This window comes from Anopheles moucheti, chromosome 2 (genome assembly GCF_943734755.1).
Source record: "Anopheles moucheti chromosome 2, idAnoMoucSN_F20_07, whole genome shotgun sequence".
Taxonomy (NCBI): Eukaryota; Metazoa; Arthropoda; class Insecta; order Diptera; family Culicidae; genus Anopheles; species Anopheles moucheti.
In genome coordinates, this window is record NC_069140.1 from 55,458,191 (window position 1) to 55,472,939 (window position 14,749).

The following is a 14,749-nucleotide window of genomic DNA, read 5'->3' on the forward strand; positions in this document are numbered from 1 at the left end:
TGTTGACCACGAGATGTTGTTATTAATCTCTAATATTTCTACTCCCACCATCGTTGCTTCCCCCACACGATCTTTTTCGCGCCAGCATTCAGCAGGTGAACGCAATAGGAGTTTTGTGCTATTTATTGTGAAGTCAATTTGTTATGCGCAAACAAAACGAACGAAATAAAAACGTGAAAACAAACTCGAAATGCGTTTTTTAATTTGCTTAAATACTGTTTGTCACGCAACGTGATTAGATTAACGAAAAAAAAACACGATAACCTTAAGGGTGCAGAATTTATTAATATTCTGCAGCAGCAGCAGCAGCAGCAGCAGCAAGAGTGAAACGAAATTCGCTCGTAACATAATCACCGCACGTCGCGCAAAGATCATACGATCGGTTGGTCAGTAAATTTTAAATTGACGATGTTGATGTTCCATCCAAGACTCCATCCATCCTTAGTTCCGCTTGCTGCCGCGCGATCCGTGCCCGTACCCACTTTAATCCGACAGCCAATCGGAATCGATTTATCGCCGGATTAAGCAAATGAATATAAACGCACTCGGTGGTGTTTGTCTCGATGGGAGTGCAGCAAAAAAGAAATCCAGAGTCGTCGACCAAGTTTCAACTCCGAAAACGGCACACACACACACACACAGTATACATATCAAGGTGTTTGTAGTGTGATGTCGATGCTGCCGACCGCAAGTACTCTCGCATGGAACGGGTAGTTGTGACGAAGGTGAACCTGATTTAGATCAATCGAAGCACCGTGCACGCTGCGCTCGATGCACACAGAGAGACAGACCGGATTGCACATCACGCGAGCAACTCGTTCGTCGAATCCGCTGCACAATTATGTAATCGGTTGTCCACGGGGTACCCCCCGGGCCGCCTATCGTTGTCTGTCCCACTCGCTTTCCGTCCACGGTCTAGCCGTCTTTATCTCTTTTCGAATCGCAACTGAATTCAGTCCCGATGAGAAAAGCAAAATGGTCGCCGATGCGAAAAAGCGGGGTCCCCTCGGCGGCGGGGTCGTTCGTGTGTGTGGCGCCATAATTCTCTCTCTCTCTCTCTCGCCAAATGGCAAACACACTGCTGGACAGGAATGAATAAATTATAACCGGCGTCGGAAAGGAAAGGCAACCTGAAGGTGACAATTTGGAAATTTGCTTTGGCCTTAGAAAGCGTCGAAATTGTCTTTGGATCACGCGGCACGCGGCGCAAGGGTGTGACGTTTGGCACGTTTGACAAGAAGGGCCTGATTTGCCATCGTTTATTTCCACTGCAACGAGACACCAAGTGACAAACGAAAACGATTGCTTTCAATTTAAGGAATCGATTCGAAATTACCCCTCTTTCTCCTTCCAGTGATCGGTGATCCGGACCACCGGTAGGGGTGGGTGTGGGAGAGATTGTGCAATCATTTGTCTTGCAATCCATCTTTCAGTAGGCCAATGTTTTATCCCCCAAAACGAATAGGACAACCAGGGGAAAATGTGTGATTTTGCTGTAAGATAGATTTGGACGAGACTGAAAATGACCGTGCTGAGATGGAAGACGATCATCATCCTAGCCACAACGACGACATTTGCTGGTGTGGTTGACCTTCGGATGTTTGAATCATACGACCTTTGCACGATGCATGGTATAAATTTCAAACCTCTTCGCTTCTCGATAGATAGCACACGAGAGGACAGCCGTACATGTTGGTTTCGGCCGAAATCAGAGGACATGATTTGAATGTAGCTTCAACCATCCGGCCGTGTGGCCGGATCGATCCTTCCACCACGCACCCAATTGCCGGCCTGGCGGTGGACGCATATGTGTAAAACTCCTTCCCCCGCTTCAGGAACGCTTCGTTTGAATAATCGATGAACGTGCGCAGCAGACAGCAGCAGCATTGGCAGACGACGACGGTCTTGTGCTTTTGCGGTGGTACCGATGGTTGCGGCTGGTGGGCAGATAACATATGTTTGACATTTGATACATATTATAATGCTGATCAACTGCTGGCCCATGTTTACGAGTGCCTTTACAAAACTCGTCGTCGTTTCGGCGGTTGCCTTCGGACGGAGTCAGCCGTCTGTGCGGAAAGTGAGAACACTAAATTAAATAACTTCAGTTATGTTTGTAGAGGAATTAAATGGCTATCAATTCGAATTATGAAATTCTATATATACATTCTGCTGTGTTCTTGTGTTCTTTTAAAGGAGCGAGAAAGCACTTTCCTTAAGTTTAAACGATCCATATCACTAGCATCAATTCCAATAAATGTGATGTTTATTGTACGTTGTGCGCATAAAGCTACGTGTGGACTACAAAATCGTTAAACCATACGGATTCGGAAGTCATTTATGACCCACAAAGGTCCTGTTTTAACGTTGCACGCATTGTTGCAAAACAAGAATCTCACCAAAGCGTACCGCGAAAAGCTTTTTCGTACCGACTTTTGGCTGTGGTTTTGCGGTTTGTTGCGAAATTAGCCTTCAAAAAGCACACAGCCCAATCTTAAGCCCCAATCCAAACAAAGTACCGCGAAGTACATTCGAATCATTCGCGAATCACGGTCCCGCGCACCGGATTGCGGCCAGTGGCAACGTGCTAAATGAAACTTTTCCGCTTTCGTTTCCGTTTTTTTGTTCCATTCCAACACATACGTCCGTTCGTCCGCCACTGTGGAATGTGTTCTCTGCTCCCACCCACACACACACAGCTTCAGTGCTGCGTCGAGCATAAATATGTTGACTTATCTCTGTTGCCTGGTGTTGAATTCATATTTTTCACCAAGCCATCCGTAACCGTACCGGCGGCACCAACAACGCTCTTCAGGTACACCCTGGGCCGGGAAAGATCGTTCTACACTAAGCTCGCTCTCCACACGGGCACACGGGATCAAAAGAATCCGGAAGCTACCAAGAAGGGAGGGGACAAGGACAGGGGATCTATGGGGAAAAATACAAACGTAAAACAGAGCTACAGCAGCAACAACAGAAAAAAAGCCACCCACTTCCGACGACGAAAGATTTATGGCGCGCGTTTTCCGAGCCGAAGGATGGCAACTCGTCCGGTAGTAGAACCAGAAGAAGAAGCTGCGTTTGCTGAAATCCGGAGTAAATAATTGTTTATGGTTTTTTCCTCCTACCGCACGGCCCATAACAGGGTTTTGTTTTCGCTCGCTCTCCTTGTCGTTGCTGCTACCACCCGGACACTCCCCGCACTCCGCCCCACCGTCTCCGTCGATAGTATCGAAATGAACGAATGCAGCACGGGCATTTGATGCTGTTGAGAAAAAAGCCAAGCGCATACGGGAGCGCTTCAAACAAAAAAACAACAAACTCGAGAACCGAAAGGAAATATTTTTACGGGATAATTTTCCTCCACGCTGGGCTTTTGATGTGCCGGATTACTTTGAGCTTTTGGCAGGTCGGTTAAAGATAGCGTGAACCAAAAGGGTGTCCTCGAAAGTATACACGCACGTTTTCCAAATGACGTTTCTAGTAAATATATGACGTGATTCATGATATCCTTGATGGTTTACAGTCAGAGCTACTAGCTAGTGCTTTAATACTATTTTTTTCAATAGCGTCTGTTGAATTGCGAGGCATTTCCGTCGAAAAGCGCAAAAGCATTCTGCACAAATGGTGCTCGACTCCTAACATTTCGCTCAAGTCAATTAGCGAAATCGGAAGGTAGTAGTAGTAGTAGTAGTAGTAGTAGTAGTATTTCGTTTATTGTAAGCGATAAATTATGTACATGTACATTTCTTAATGTTTACAATGGGTCCGCCTTGAGGCTTTCCACATTACAATTTAGTTGGATTTTAATTTACTAATTAGTTTTACCTTTATCGGAGATTGGAATTCAAGTGGGAAAATATGCAAAACCCCCCAAAAGGACAAGAAAAAAATATTATTCTTTTTTTAAATAAGGACGGCAGCTTACAATAGAAGAGAAATTTAAACCTAATCTTAATATCTAACAGTGAATAAGGATGGGGCATGGGTAAGGGCAAGTTAGGGGGACATGTATTGTTGCGTATTGAGTTTGTTCTTTAACGAGCAACTTATAAAAATTAACATGAGGGATAATAAACCAGAAGAAGTAGAAATAGGAAAGACTTGTTAGCGAGGAATCCGACGACGTTGTCTTGACGATGACAATCAGACGGGTTTGTTCATCTTGTCCAAGTGTCAATGTCTCATTGACATTTACCCAAGGTTGATACACAACATGTATGATAAAGGATTTGGGGTTAGTGATCTAAGTATAACTATGTACGGAAGAGGGATTCCAGTAGTGTGGTGTTTGAGTTTTAAGAAGTTCTTGCTTTGTAACTGGAGTTCAGTTTATTTATAAAGATTTCAATAGATTCCATATTACATTTTTTGTGAATATAACCAGTTCTACTGCAAGGAGGAACATTTGGAAAAGTTTTCAAGAATTTATTTTGAATTCTTTGAACTTATATTTTGTGTGTTTTAGCGCAGGATCTCCAAACGGGGGATGCGTAAGTAATTATAGGTCTTGTTAGGTTCGTGTACATAAGAAGTTTGTTTTTCCGGCTCAATTTCTGTTCAAGAAACAATAGAGGTGTGGTTTGAATGTAAGTGATTTGTCTAGAATCATGCCCAAGTACTTGACCTTGTAACACCACGTGTTATTTATTCCATTGACTTGCAGATTACTGTTGGGAGTTTTGCGCTTGTTTGTAAAACGAGTGAAAAATATAGCCTCAGACTTAATGGGATTGATCTTCAGTTTCCATTGTTTGCAGTACCTCTGGTAGATTAGTAGGGATTTGATCAGCGTTTTAATTCAAGTCTACTACAGGTGCTTGAAATTACAAGCTTGGTTCGAGTCTTTACCGATTTTTGCGATTGGCACGATCTTGTCTTGTTTCCAACTGGTGGGAAAGTATCCTAATTTTAGGCAGCTATTAAATATTAGAGTAACGTGGACAATAACAGTTTTGGGAGGTTTTTTATGGTCCGATAATTTATCCTGTCCGGTCCAGAAGAGGATTTTGATTTTGGTGACTTTATAATATGAAGGATTTCCTTAGGTTCGATTAAGTCAGCAGGAATAATTCCAGGCGTGGGATTTGAACGGAAAAACCTAGACAGCATTGCTTTTACTTTCTTGTCTAAAGGGCTTTTATCGTTTGTTGTAGTATTATGTGCTGTCTGAAAATGAGTTTTGATAGCCTCACATTTTTCGTTAGGAGTCAGTAGGATTTTGCCGTTGCCTTTTAACGCTGGTACGGATTTAGGTTGTTTTTTTTAATAATTTTAATAAATCCCTATAATTTGCTGTTGTTGCGAAATCGCAAGGTGTGAGTATCGGATCCGTACAAACCGCCATCCAAAAGATTCCAGAGAGGAGTCCAGCTTTGAGGATGCGTCGAAAAGTGGCCGAAATCCTGGCCCTGTCGATCAGCGGTTGGACCGGGAACGGGCAAAAGCGTTCAAGCAAAGAAAGGAAAGTTCCATTCGCGATGTGGCTCAAAAACTGGGCACATCAAACAGTAACATCCAACGTGCTAAGGCAAGATTGAATTTAAAAACGTTTAAAAAACAAAAGAAACCGGAACGGAGCACAAAACAGGCCACCGCATGCGTTAAATATCGGGCTCGGAAGTCGTACGACAAGCTGCTGTGTCGCCAATCCTCATGCATCGTGATGGACGATGAGTCGTACGTACATTTTGACTACAAAACTCTTCTACACCGTGTCTGAAAGCCTGAAGGACGTCGAAGAAGCCGACAAATCTATATTTCCCGAAAAATTCGGAAAAAAGGGGATGTTGTGACAAACCATTTGCGAATGCGGTATAATGTCCGAACCGTTTAGTGACAACGTAGACGATGAGGACCGATCCCGACATCCGGGAGTGTTTGATTCGGCGTTTGCTGCCCATGAAACGAAAACATACTGGTCCAGTGTTGTTTTGGCCAGGTTTGGCCTCTGTCCACTATGCCAAAGACACGATCGCATGGTATGAAGGTACATGGCGGTACGGTACGTGCCGAAGGAAATGAATCCCCCGAACTGCCCTGAAGCCGGACCGATTGAGTTATTTTGGACGCTAACCATGGCACAATTGAGAAAGCATTTTAAAGCTGCGGAGGACATCGACAGTTTTCAAAAAGACTGGAAGAAAGTGTCGAAAATAGTTCGGGACAAGTCTGTGCTGAGCCTGATGGGAGGCGTCAGATCAAAAGTGCGATCATTGGCATACGATTGAATTTTTTTTTAAATTTAACTCCACAAACTGTATTTATCAAATAAACATAAAGTTTCTGGAACAGGTGTTTTTTTGTCTAACTTTTAAATCGTGCTTATACTTTCGGGGGCACCCTTTAGTTGCTTCAAACTCAACCAATGTCGTACTTTGTCGGACAGAATGACTACGAAGAAAAAAACAGAATGTTATGAAGATAAAATGTTATGTTAAACCTTACGAGCTTTTGATTATGTTAAGAAATTGATAATAATCATTTCAAACACCTGCCAATGTTGTGGTGCTGCGCCGGGGAACTAGGGATCTATTTCCTCATCACAACTGTGCACAACTCGTTGGAGGCCTTTCTGCCCTCAACGCCGATCATCTCATTTGCATTCTTCCGCCAGCATCATCATCGATGGGCAGGAAGAGAAGATTGAGAGTATCGCTTTACAATGTACAATCCCTTTTGTTAGCCCTTTGGCACCACACTTTGGAGCGTACGTGTGAATCGGTGCTGCATGCACACTGATATACAGCAACGGGTATATCAAATCTGTGTCTCGCTTTGTGCTGCTACCGTTGAGATATTAGAATGCAGATTTGCCATCATCAAAAGCACATCGGTGACATTCCTTGCCATCTCGAAAACGATGTTGTCGTCGTCACCGTGGCTGGCTGTTTGTTGGGTGTTGGGTGGTACCGACTCTGCTCCACTGTGGCAGCATCGCCCGGTGTGTGTGACGGTGGTGGTCACCGTTAGCTCGACTGTCTGTGCGAACGGTTCTTTGCGCTTCGAGCGCTTTTCTAGCCTGCCGGCGACACACATTATCATAAATAATCCTCATCAGCAGCAGTTGCACGTTTTTCCCACCGGACGTGAACCCCGTTGAGGTGTGCGTGAGTGGCCACCGACTGTTGCTGCACTTCGTACGGGGCACACGGGTTCATCCGTAACCAGGCGCAGCATGCAATCCTCCGGTCCGCGTGTCCGAAGCGATATACCCCTCGGTACGGGGAACAAATCTCAATTCTTCAGAAAAAGACCACCACGGGATGCTCCATTTGTGTGTGCCGTATTGCGCTCTTCGGGAGATTGTAGATTCTGAACGCTTCGGATTCAACAAACGCCCATTATTAGAGCATCCGATTCGGTTACGATAGTGTTCACGCCATGTGCAACCTTTTCTCCAGCCAACGAATGGAATGATGTGGGACAAGATTCGGTGCTCCAAGAAGCGATACTGTGTACGCTTATGGAATCCTTGCTGAGGAACAAACGGACGGTCAACAGTACCATACGGCACCAACAATTGAGTTGAGTTGGGGATTTAATGTTGGTCACCCAACACTTATTCCTGGGTGTACGGTACACGGATGCCCAGGATATGCATATCATCGTTAACTCATCTTTGCGCTCGAATCACCGTCTACGGAAAGAAACACACAAAATATGGACCACAAACACTCTTTCAGGCACCAATGGATTCGGTTTGCTTCCAGGGTGAAAGAATGTTCATCCGTTTTTTTTAGGAGGTGACATGTTGCATTTGTCGCATGGTTACCCTTTTCATTCTAATAAATTTCAATCTCCAACATCTTACCGAAGCGTAAACAGCACACTACATACTCGTGGTCATGTGAAGTGAGGAGTTGTTGCGTTTTCCTGTGCCTACTGTGTTGTAACAAAGAGCCGTAAAAATGAACCATAGGAATTCGGCTGGAATGCCTTGAAACCATAAGGGCTCATTCAATTATTACGTAACGCTGATAAGGAGGAGGGGGGTGGGGGTTTAACTTTTTGTTACGTAACATACAATAAGATTATATTTAGTTTCCCGCTTCACAGTTTATGTATGAAAGATTAACTTACTTAAGAGATTTTTATACAAATTCCATGTTATCTACCTACTTGACGATTATTTAAAGGTCAATTCTCTTGGTATATTCTGGTATTCATTCATTGAGAACTTCTGGTGTCTACTCAGTTGGATATTTGGAATTCCAATCTGTGGAGTAGTGGATCCAGTTTACATTCATTGTCACAAAGCAGGCATCGTCGACTCTTAAAACTTACATTGAGCTTGTAGAGCTCTAAACAGACTCAGAATGATGCATCCACTATCGTTATCCACTATCTTAAAGAATTTCACGCAATCATACATCAATCATTAATCATACTGTTTGAATTTGTACTTTATGTTTGTTTACACTTTTGACAACACTACGAGCTAGCAGGATAAACGGACGACAGATCATGACAGATTAGGAACACTATAGACATGAAATAAATGCATATAAAATGAACTAAAATGAACGATAAGAATAATGAAAATTGTAAGCCCGCAATTGATAGCGCATCCACCACGGATATTACACATCATTGGCTACGCCGTGTAAGGTAGCACACTACCAGTGGAAATTTCTTACACATACATCAGTTCTTTATTCCATATCATTTAGTGCTCGTACGCTCATGCACGCTACAATGATCAACTTTCAACACTAGAATGTTAAAAAAAAACACAATTAAAACGTGTGGCATCTCATAATCGGTGTGGTTGGCGTGTTTGAAGTGAGTATACCATCTAATATAGTTGATTTTAATGGTGCAGAATTTGAAGAACCTTTTCGATTCAATTTAACCGTTTTTTTCCTAACCAAATGCCAACCAACATAACCTTACGCCTAATCAAATAACAATTATTGACATTTTAAATTTCTGATGTTCCATTGAGTGTTAAGCTAGAGCTATGTAAGTTATATATCATCACCAAGGTAAACGCCAAGTAAGTTATATATCATCCCAAACGAGCTTCTTAAGCTTTCTTCAGTGGACGATTAGCGAATAAATAATGGTCCTACGTTTGGGATCTGAGGTGATTGAGAACTTGTATACGAAGCGTTTTCCGGTAATTGATATCTTTATCCAGACCCTATCCAGCCATGGTTTAGTCAAATTGGTACATGCCAATGATACAAGATATCGAAGGTGAGGGGGTTGAAAATTGACAATTTTTGCCGTTACGCAATAATTGAATGAGCCCTAAGTATCTCCCCGGGGAGGAAGGTAGACGAACGGGACGAATAAACTAAGCCGAAGAGAGTTAGGTGTAGACATGCTATCGGACCAATTCATTAGAATTAATTGCCATGGTGGCTAGCACCGACAAATGTGCTGCATTGTTAGGTGCAAATTACTCACCTCTCATGTTCACGAACTTGCGTTGGTTGGACCTGCATGTCGACGGTGTCCCTTGTCATGTTTGATGCTTTCAACACACTCACCGAGGCAAGTTTTCGCATGCACGATCCTACCAACTTACTTGCGCGTCAAGTTGTCGTACCTGTGCCGAAATAGTTCATCCACTTTGCTTCCCAGCAGTCAGGTGGGTAAGTTTGTATGACAAAGTTGACCGTACCGAGGTGTATCCGATCGCACTCGAAGAGTTGATTATAGCACTGAGTTTCTTTGAAAGGAGTTGATGCAAACGCGCCGTCTGTCAGGGTGTATCGATGCGGCTCCGTGCAAACTTTACGTTACAAGTGCGGCGCCAACGACATTACATGCGACTCGGCTGGGCCGCACATGTTTTGTTGAAGCTAATCGCCAAAACAGATTGGCTTTAGCGCCAGTACTGATCCCCTATGCATATGCCCTGCTCCGTAATGGATTTGTCGACCTCGAAACAACGATACTTGTTAGTGACCCGTGCTCTCGTTTAATGTTTGTCTAAAACAGTAACACGAAAAAAACACCCCCTGCATGCTGTCAGCATGGCACCAGCAGGACCGAGCAGTGTCCTTTTTGAAGCTGTATTTGGAATTCACCTCACACCAAAATCTACATGCATGGGTGGGGGAAGCATGAGGTGCACGGGGCACGGGTGAAAAGTTTGAAATTTCATACATTCACCCGACAACTGCTCCTTTATTATTGCAGGCACCGCATGAACTGAAACGAGGGCACAATCCTCCACCGCTTGGTTCAACGTTCCCTGACCATGCCACGACGACGACGACGACGACGAAGACGATGACGACGGTCTCGTTGCTCAACAGGGTCGCTTTTTTATGATTCGCTTTCCCACCTTGCCATCATAGTTCCAGTACTACACGTAGATGCTTTCTTTTAGGGATCTCACTTTCACCGCGCAAAACTAGGACAGAGACCTCCCCCCCCCCGTGTGCAGGGATCGCAACCGGTCGCCGCAAATGTTGTAACACTTTGTTCTGGCGTCCTCTCAGGTCCGCTTGGCTTGGTCGGTTTTATGCGCCGTATCGACACGACGGGGTGAATCGTCTGTGTCACGTATTCGCTTGACACGATGCTACCACGACAGTCAACCGCTGAAGCTAGAAGTAACTACTGTTCTATATTGCAAAAGCATTAAAAGCTCTTTCTTCTTGCTGCGGTGACTTCTTTCGCCCCAAGGATAAGAGGAGCTCGATTTTAAAAGAGATGGTTGCTTTTGGAGCATCCTTCAAATGAGGTCAATGGAATTGAAAAAAAACAGAGGTTCGTTGACGAGTAAGATTCCAGTATGCGCAAAATCGATACATAAATCTCGTTCGCTGGTTCGGTGGAGAATAAGATTCCAATCAAGGCAAAATCGATCACCTTTGACTTTGTCATTTTTCACTATTAAAGTTGAATGAAATTAGCGAAAAATATAATAATCAATTGAATTCAAACCATATTGACTCTACCGCTTCATGCATCCTGAACAGGCCATTTTCATGTTTGCAGTGATGCAGTGACTTCCACAACTACTTAGAGACATTTGAGTCATTGATTTAATTAAAACTTTTCAATTTCTAGTTTATTTATGTGGTACTACTCAATTTCCATTATATAATTACTCTACACAATGAATATTTATTTATATTAATCCTTTTACTATCATTAGTTCATGTTATTTTGGAGATTTAAAAATTGTTTTGACAAAACATGGATAGTACCCGTTCGAGCAAGTAACATACTGTAGGAAGTTAACTAACTTGAAAATGGCGAACATTATGCAAGAGAATTTCTATAACTGGTCGGAACCATACTTTAAGCCTGTTTTTTTTATTTGTACGCGTTTGACGTTTGACGTTTCCGTTTGCGTTTTGACGTTTCCAGGCTGATCCGCTTTCACCTCCTCATACAAGGATTAGAATGTCCTAATGAAAGATTCGGTCAGCTCCTCAATAAATGTCAAAACAAAGCATTTTGCTTGATGATCTAAACCAGATTAGGCCATGTTTTTGCCGTATGCCAAAAAAAATAAACAATTTTTTTATGAAGACAGTAAAAAAAAAATTATTGAAAAGGTTTTAAAAGAATTTAATTTAAAGCTGACTTTCTAAACTTTTATCTTTTTTCCCCTAATTGTGGTACCGTAAAAGAATATCCCTTATGTCAATGTCTGTATACTAAAATGATATGTCCTTCACGAATCTGTTCAGCATGAAACAGCCCAGCCTGGCCTGGATTATTTGACAGATTCAGGCTGAAAGCTTAAGCTTTCTAACTTATGATATAATCTGCCCTACTGGCAGATGTAATTTTTCTCAAGAAGTCATAAAAGGAGATGTTACAGCTTAATTCCTGTTTGAGTTTGCAATACGAGTTTTACGAACATGAAAAAGATTGACTCAATTCAAGTGTCCGTTCAATGGAATTTTTCGTGAAATTTGTTTCTTTTTTTAATTTTTGGTTTATATCCCTCTGTTCGTCATCCTTGCGTGCTAGCTATCGGGGTTCCCTGAGCTCTGCAAAACATATGTCAATTGTTAATTCAGTAGCTGACATGTAATTTGTACATCTTATTACGAGTCTACTCCGAGCATCATATGCCCAGCACAGAGAGGATGAGATGTTCCGGCCATTTCATCTTCCGTCGTGCATTTTGCGCTATTCCACAACAATGTCTATTCATCAGGACTCCTAACGATGGCAACCCATCTTGGTCATCCCAACCCAACTATTGTGTGTGTGTCATCTCGACACTAGCCTCGAGATGATCAAGACATCGATCCGGGACCGTCCTCTGGGCTTGCCGATTTCCCACTAGCAGCAGCCGTAATTCTCTTTTCACGCAACTGTTGCCCACAACTGTCGTACGTACAGGAGGTGGAACCCGAACAGTGAAAGACCTTTCGCAGGCGGCTACACAATCATTTTGTGCGGCGTACTTTACCCCTAAGTAGCACTCACAACAGAATGACATGGATCTGCAAATGAAGAGTAATGTTTGCAAAAGCAACAACACAGAAGAAAAAATGCGATAAAACCCGTCATTCTCTCCCCCTTGGTCGGTATTGTTCCTGTTCCGTTACCGTTTGCTGTTTGCTGCTGTCTCTTGAGCAGATGGACAACAAGGGAAGGTTGTTTGGTCCTTTTTGCAAATCGGAGTACACTTTCTTAGCATACGGCAGTAAACAGCAAAAATTGTTGACCGAGCCTTTCCCTCTTCGAGCCGTCCGTCTCAGCAAACACAGCGAAAGGACGCAAGGATCATGCGACACCAATGGTCCATGCTTCCCGTTCTTCTTGCTGCCCCCAAAAAAAAAAACGTTTAAGACACTTTGTCACTGCGGACTCCCAGTATGTGCGCTCTCGATTAGTTTACTTCTTTCTGGCACTTTCGGTCGGCAAAAAAGGGTGACAACGAAAGGAACCACCAATCGGGACAAAACGCAAACGAGTGTCCTAGATTAGGAGTCCCCATTGTCCGTGGGTTTGAGAATGACTGGCCACCACTGATCCTGATTGTCACCGACGGTTGCACGCAGTTTGAATCAAATGGAGCAATGTACTCGGTATAGACCAGTAATGGTGTCGACGTTGGCAATGCGACGTTAATAGTGCTTGGAGAGTGATTTTGATTCAATTTGTGAATGCTCAAACATTGCACAAACTGGCCACGGTAGCGTTATTAAAATACGTCAGTTTGTTTCAAGTTTGTTCTTTTGTTTTGCTCCATCCCTGCTTAAAAACAATTTTCAAAGAAATGTGAGAAAATTACTCACTGTTGGCGTGTGATACCCTACGTTGTGTTCTTTTTTGTAATAAAAATCCAAACGCCTTCCGTTGATTTCTTTTTGTGTTTTTTTGCATTAATCTCTTGCCGTCAATGTGTTACAAAAGCGTTCCTCTTGAAATGCAGATACTAACTGATTTTTTTCCGTCTCTCCTTTTGTTATTTGGTTGCTTTGATCAAAAATCTTACTTTTGTCCTAACTTTCCTGTTCCAGTTTACATATATGGATTAAATTCTTCTTCACAAACCGTCTTGCTATTTGGTTGCTTTGATAAAAAAAACTTACTTGTCAAAACTTTGCTGTTCCTGTTTACATATATGGATTACATTCTTCGTCACAAATCTAACTCTGCTTTAAAAACTATTGTAATTCCAACACTCACTGATGTCGCATTTCCATTTGGGACGTCCCGATGGCGTGAGCGGTATCGGCACCGGTCTTTACACGAACGGATCGGACCAAAATCTCATCCGGACCAATTCTCCGTATGCAGGACTGACTTTTCAGCAAAGGGTAAATAAAGTCACAAAAAGCAATAAATTGGCGCAGAGGCCCTAGACGTCTCTTAGGTTGTTGTACCGATAAAGAAGAAGCATTTCCATAAAAAATTTCTCATATAAAACATCAATTTATACAATCTTTGTAGAAGTTTAATTAGTCTTATTCTTCTTTATCGGCAAACCAATCTAAGCACAAGAGATTCTAGGCCTGCCTTTTTTGGCTTTCTTTGACTTTTTTTTACCCCTGGGCCGGATTGGATTTTGGACCGGTCCTGTCGTGTGCCAGTACCGCGCCGCGTCAAAGCTTAATTATTACATTCATTAAGTTTAGTTACACCTTCTATTAGGCTTGTGCAATGTATGTAATACCACTCATTTATATTACTTAATAAACCCAATTACACAGCACTCGTGGCTCGTGTTCAATCATCATGCTCCGTTTTACTCAACAGTAAAACCGGGACGATAGAATCAACCCGACGAAAATTGCCTCCAAATTAAACTTAATAACTTTTGCGCATTCCTTCTTTCCTCCTCCTGCCTTGACGTTATCCAATTATTAGCAAAGAAGCAGCTTCGTTTCGACCTGTAGCAATGATCTAAAAGTTGGTTTCACCACTCGCAATTATGCTCGCTGCCTTTCCATATTCTCATGTGCAAATGATTGACTTTCAACGGCAAAACACCGCGCGAGCAGCTAAATATTTTATCAACCATCAAAATAGAACCGTCTCATAAAAATAAAGTGCGTTATTATGATTCCATCCTGTGTGCTGCTCACGCGAGCAAACAAAACCGTCGACCTGCTGCCACCACACGCAAAGCCACCGGTGTCGATATTTGCGCGTAGGGCGTCTCTGCCAGGCAGGACGAGCAGCCGGAATGATGTGGCATCCCGTGCTTCCAACGTCCATTATGCCGCCGGGTTGTGTCTGTCAACTGGCCGGGATCCTGGATCTACTACGCCGTCGTCCTACTTTCGTTTGATTTCGCTCTATTCATCTGCCGCGT

At 43.0% G+C, this 14,749-nt stretch overlaps 1 protein-coding gene across 1 annotated transcript in view; it reads left to right on the top strand.

Moving 5' to 3' along the window:
* LOC128310394 (uncharacterized) overlaps positions 1-14,749 on the top strand; it is a 48,432-nt gene that overhangs the window by 18,519 nt on the left and 15,164 nt on the right. The window lies entirely within an intron of this gene.